Source organism: Salvelinus sp. IW2-2015, unplaced genomic scaffold (genome assembly GCF_002910315.2).
Source record: "Salvelinus sp. IW2-2015 unplaced genomic scaffold, ASM291031v2 Un_scaffold3870, whole genome shotgun sequence".
NCBI classification, from domain to species: Eukaryota; Metazoa; Chordata; class Actinopteri; order Salmoniformes; family Salmonidae; genus Salvelinus; species Salvelinus sp. IW2-2015.
The window spans coordinates 25,205-31,898 of NW_019945144.1; positions in this window are offsets into that span (position 1 = coordinate 25,205).

Sequence of the window (6,694 nt, forward strand, 5' to 3'; positions counted from 1 at the left end):
ATACAATATTAATCAAAACAAAATACTCTCAAAATCTAGTTCCAGGTAGCTTAGCAAGTTTAACAGTTGGGCCAGTAAGAGGAAGGTAGCTGGTTCAAATCCCCATKCCTAMTGGGTGAAAAATMTGTCAATGTGCCCTTGAGCAAGGCACTTAACCCTAATTGTTCTTGTAAGTCACTCTCGATAAGAGTGTCTGCTACCTCTGCATGATTCTTAAGGAGACATACATCAGCAAAACTCAACCTGTGCTCTGTCACTGGGAACAACTCTTAAATTATGATGTGTCAACATTTTTAAGTTAGTTTTTTAAGTTTCTGACACCAGAGGGTGCTGTTATCACCTGTATGCAAGGCTCTGGAACAATGAGGTCCAAAACTCTAAGGAATTCGACCAAATAAAGGTGTTTGAGACACACAAATTCTTTACTCCAGGGCCCCAATAAGCCCTAATACAACATAAACATTCAACGTGAACCTAAGTACAGCTCTATTGTCATTTGTGTGAGTACAACTTCCACTAGCCTCGGCCTCAGTACAACCCTCACCCCTAAAAAGTCTTCCCTGCACAGGTCAAGAATCCCACCTCTGAATCATGCTCTGTCACAAGTGGGATCTGAACCTGTTTCCTAGTGGAAAACACCATCTTCACCAACAGTCCAGGAAGTCCCTCTTGGACCCAAGGTGACACTGATTTAGAAGTACCATGCAGGGCTACCTCATCACGACAGCATGAGTCTGACTCACCTCTGATACACATTTTCCATTTAAGTCATTCAGCAGATGGGGGGGGTTGGCATTGATAATGATACTCATTATGAGGTAGGGTTTCAGTCTAAACCTCCCCTAACCTCACTCAAGTTCTCAATCCTACATCCCTCTCTATAGTGTTTATACAAATAACAAGACATTTTAGAACTGTGCAGAACTGAAATTACATTTTTTGTGTGCCTCTGAATTGGAACATCCTGATTTCATGGGCATGATCCAGGTCAACACGTATATAATATGATCCAGGGTCAATATAGACATATCTAACATGCCAAAAGACTCTGGTGTGACCCCTGACCTGGCAGCAGTGATGTAATGAGAGCAGTGACAGTGGCAGTGAGAGTAGTGATAGTGTTCATAACCAGTATGTCGAGTGTGAAAACACATACGTTTTGCCAGCAGCCGACTATGATCGATAATGTCAAAGGCCGCACTGAAGTCTAACAAAACAGCCCCCACAATCTTTTTATCATCAATTTCTCTCAGCCAATCATCAGTCATTTGAGTAAGTGCTGTGCTTGTTGAATGTGCTTCCCTAAAGCATGCTGAACGTTGTTATCAATGTGTTTACTGTAAATAACATTGCATCTGGTCAAACACTATTTTTTTCCAAAAGTTTACCAAAGGTGGTAACAGGCTGATTGGTTGGCTATTTGAGCAGTAAAGGGGCTGTACTATTCTTAGGTAGCGGAATGACTTTTGCTTCCCGCCAAGCCTGGGGGCACACACCATTCTTGTAGGCTTAAATTGAAAATATTGCAAATAGGAGTGCAATATCTTCCTCTATTATCCTCATAATTGTCCATCCAGTAGTGACGCCTCTAGTCCTGAGATGCAGTGCCTTAGACCGATGCGCCACTCGGGAGATGGTTACATTTCCCAGTCCCATCACTAAAATGTTTACCTAAAAAATGTGTTGTGGCGCTTTGTTGTTGTTTGACCTGCAGATTGCCCCTTTAGGATCTGTGGATATATGAGGAAAATGTGTTTTTTTATGTTTTACCAATTACAATTTGAGACATAGTAATTATTGAGCTACACGAGCCTACACGATCCATATTTGAACATGTATGATATTTTAAGAGATCTTGAATTCCCACTCCAATTGTTTTTGGTCCAAAATTGACCAATGAAAAAGAAATGAGGGGGACAAAGTCAGACAACATTGGTTTGTTTATGCAGATTGAGGTCTATATTGACTTTGACTTTCCAAATATTGTAAATTGAAACCTACGTTCCTACTTCAGGAGTGTGAACCTAATACGTCTGGTTTGTCTGTCCCCTACAGGTAAGATGGTTTCAATCTGAAGCGGAGCTGCCACAGCTGAGAGAGAAACATCTGTTCTTCAACATGTCCGTCCTGCAGCCAGTGGAGCAGCTCTCTCTGGCGCAGTTGGAAATGAAGATCAGGTGGAACCAAGTTTGCCCTAGCATGTCCCTGTACAAGGTGCCACAAGGCCAACCCAGACTGTGCTGTCCCAGCAGGTGGAACCACACTGTAAAACATTTCCTGTAATTTGTACAGTAACTTACTGGAAGCAATTGGCCAGTAATTCACTGTAATTTATTTTACAGTACAGCGACTGTAATCCAATTTTGGCAATTCATTTTATGTACCAAAATATTACTGTAATCTAATTTACGGTATATTACTGAATAGTCCATGCAGCTACATATTACCCAGTGTTCTTTGCAAGTTTTAATTTTACATTTCGGTAATTAAGCGGGCGCTCTTGTGCTTAGTAACGACCAGTCATTCAAACAATTTAACAAGGTTGATAAAAAGAACGCACATCACAGTTATAGCAAGTAAACATTCTGTAAACATTACTGAACATTTTGAAATAGTTAAGGATATTGTGTCTTCAAAATAATTGTAATGACAACACTATCTTATGATAGACAGTGCATTCGGAAAGTATTCAGACCTCTTGACTTGTTCCACATTGTGTTAAGTGCCCCATGGTGGCGGTGGGGTTATGTGTATGGGCAGGCATGAGCTACGGACAACGAACACAATTCCATTTTATCGATGGCAATTTGAATGCACAGAGATACGTGACGAGATCCTGAGGCCCATTGTAGTTCATTCATCCGCCACCATCACCTGTTTCAGCATGATAATCACACATGTCCGTCTTCATCAGTACACAATTCCTGGAAGCTGAAAATGTGCTAGTTCTCAATAGCCTGCGTACTCCCCAGACATGTCACATATTGAGCGTGTTTGGGTGCTCTTGATTGACGTGACGGAGCATGTTCCAGTTCCCGCCAATATCCAACCATTTGCACAGCCATTGAAGAGGAGTGGGACAACATTCAACAGGCCACAATCAACAGCCTTTACATTTATTTAATTTTTATATTAACGAAGAACAAATTCTATTTTACAATGAGGACCTAGGAACAGTGGGTTAATTGCCTTGTTCAGGGCAGAACACAGATTTTTACCTTGTCAGCTCAGGATTCGATCTAGCAACCTTTCGGTTACTGGCCCAAGCTCCAACCACAGCTACCTGCCGCCCCACATGATTGTTTTGAAGGGGTGTCTATACTTTTGTATATATAGTGTTCTTTGACAAACAATGTATATTTGTATTCCAATCATGTGAAATCCATAGATTAAGGCCTAATGAATTCATTTCAATGACTGATTTCCTATGACGTAACTCAGTAAAATCTTGCGTTTATATTTTGTTCAGTTAGAGATAAGTCAAGTTATTCCTCTGTCACGATATGTGAATTATACTGCCTTCCTCTGGCCCTGTACATACTGAAGTAATCCCTGTCCTCGTTCTCTCTGCAGAAAACATTTAAAGAAATGTGCTGCTTTTATTCTTTACTGTGAATGGAGGTCAAATGTTTAATTTGAGCGACATTATAGAATCACCTTTATTTGAGGGTATTTCAACATACAGTGCATTCGGAAAGTATTCAGACCCTTGACATTTTCCACTTTTTGTTACTAAACTTTTCTAAAACTGATTAAGTTATTTTTTCCCCCCTCATCAATCTACACACAATAAAAGTTTTGAAATGTTTTCAAATGTTAAAAAAAAAAACAGAAATACCTTATTACATAAGTATTCAGACCCTTTGCTATGAGACTAGAAATTGAGCTAAGCACATCCTGTTTCCATTGATCATCCTGAGATGTTCTTCTATTCAATACATAGACTTTGAATCAATTACAGGGCTCCTGATATGGCAGAGATCGGTTCTAAGCGCACTGGCATCTCATGTATAGACGTGTCACCAACAGACACCCTGGTTCAAAATCCTGCCTGCTGTTTGAAGTCCCATAGACGGTGCACAACTCGCAAGCGTCGTCTGGTTTGGCCGTGTAGCCATCATTGTAAATGTTATTATTTTTAACTGAAAATCCTAGTAAAATGTTTTTTGTTCTTGAGAAAGCCACACACCTGTTATATAAGGTCCCACAACTGACAGTAAATGTCAAGCATAAACCAAGCCATAGTCGAAGAATCGTCTGTAGACCGAACATTTGAAACACGAATTGGAGACACAAAATGCAAACAATGGACATCAATCTTAAATGGAAGAAGTTTGAACCACAAAGACTCTTTCCTTGAAGCTAGGTAGCCGGCCCAAACTAGAGCAATGGGAGAAGGGCCTTGGTCATGAGTGACAAAGAAACACTAGCATAGTTCCTTGTGGAGATGGAGAGCCTTCCAGAAGACCAGTAATCTCTGCCAGCACTCCAACAATAAGGATTTTATTGTAAAGTGTCCAGTGTAGCCACGCCACAGTAAACGGCACATGGACAGCCTTAGGAGTTTCTTAAAAGCCCAGACTCTCAGACATGGAAAATTCTCTGTCTGAAAAACCAAGTTGAATCTTTGGCCTGCATGCCAAGGTCACGTCTGGAGAAACCTGGCCCATCCCTACGGTGAAGCATGTGGTGCAGCACATCTGGGATTATCAGACGGCAAGATTACGATTGAGGATTAATGACCGGGGATAAGAGATCCTTTATAATGACTAGTCAGCCACTGTGGAAGTTACCTTCCACCAGACAACTGACCCTAACCAACCACAGCCAGGCAACGCAGGATTGGCTTTGGGACAAGTCTCTGAAATCGTCTGTTAGTGGCAGCCGCCTGGACTTAAACCCGAATGAACTCTGTGGAGAGACTGAAAATGCTGTGCAGATGACGGCTCCCCCATCCAACCTGACTGGATCTTGCAGAGAAGAATGGACCAACTCCCCAAATTACAGGCTTGCTACTAGCGTCCTACCCTATAATCCACGGCACAAGGTGCTTCAACAAAGGGTACTGAGTAAAGGGTCTGAATACTTAGGAACTCCAGAGTGGTGCAGGTCGCCCAACGCATCATCGGGCACACTGCCTGTCCTCCAGACATCTACATACCTGATGTCACAGAAGGCCAAAAAGATCATCAGGAATCAACCACCCGAGCCAGCCATCATCCAAGAAGGCGAGTCAGTACAGGTGCATCAAAGCTGGGACACAAGGCCCTCAGACGTTAAATAGCCAGCACAAGCAGGACTACCACCCAGTTACTAACCCTGCATCTTAGAGGATTCTGCCCTATGTACATACACATGGAATCCCTGGTCACTTTAATAATGGTACACTAGTCACTTTAATAATGTTTACATACTGCTTTACTCATCTCATATGTATATACTGTATTCTACTGTATTTTGTTGCTTGTCAAATTGCTTGTCAAAATATTTATATTTTTTAATTTCATTCTTTTACTTTTAGATGTGTKTATTATGAATTGTTGTTAATTGTTGTGAATTGTTAGATACTACTGCACTGTTGGAGCTAGGAACAAAAGTATTTTGCTTCAGCCGCAACATCTGCTGAATATTTGTATGTGACCCATAAAATTWGATTTTGTAGTGTATTAAAGGTAGTAACCCTTTAAATGCAATGTAGTTACCCTTTAAATGTAATATTCAGTTAAATGATGTATTTAGATGTTGGTTCCCTTACCCTGTAACCAGTCTATGAACTGCTCTTAGTCTCTGCAGCTCTGACATTGCTCAACCATATATTCTTAATTCCAGTCCTTTACTTAGATTTGTGTGTATTAGGTATTTGTTGTGAAATTGTTAGATATTGCTGCACTGTCGGAACTAGGTGCATAAACATTTCGCTCACCCGCAATAACATCGGCTAAACAAATGTTTTTGACCAATACAATTTTATTTTATTTCTACTGAGTGACTGCAATCAGTTACTGCCAACAAACAAGAATGTTATCATTTTCAGACAAACACATTACTTCCTTCAGCACACTACTACAACAGTGTGACTGTTTTGGAATAAAATGTTCAATATATTTCCTTTAACATCCTCTGTGTTGTGTGCTTATTGTTTAACCATTGATATGTTCTAGGTCATTGTGAGAACTTAAGGAGCATCAGGTACTGCTGGAATAGCTMCCAATAGCATGTCCATCTTCTTGTGATAAATTACACTGGTCACTGTTCAAAACATTTATAAAATATAAAGAAAGTATGAATAGTCCTCACTTTAGATTAGGGACTAAAAAACKACTTTACCAATGATCAGTAAATGGTTTATAGGGATATTTATTAAACAGCTGATGAATGATCTTCTGAATCATTATTACATACTATAAAAGTTGTTTATAAATGTGTGAATTAATGAAATAAATATGGGAGTATTTATATATAAATGATGAATTAACTATTTACTAATCAATTATAAACTATTTAGTGTGTTACCCAATCTCTATATTCATTCAGAGTAAACAGTATCTGAGAGAGCTGCTCTGGYGTGACCCCTGACCTGGCAGCAGTGATGTAGTGAGAGTAGTGGTAGTGTTCATACCCAGTATGTTGAGGTTGAAGTGTCTGCTGTGGTCTCCTGCTCTGTTGTGTTGAATAATTAATGTATATACTGTAG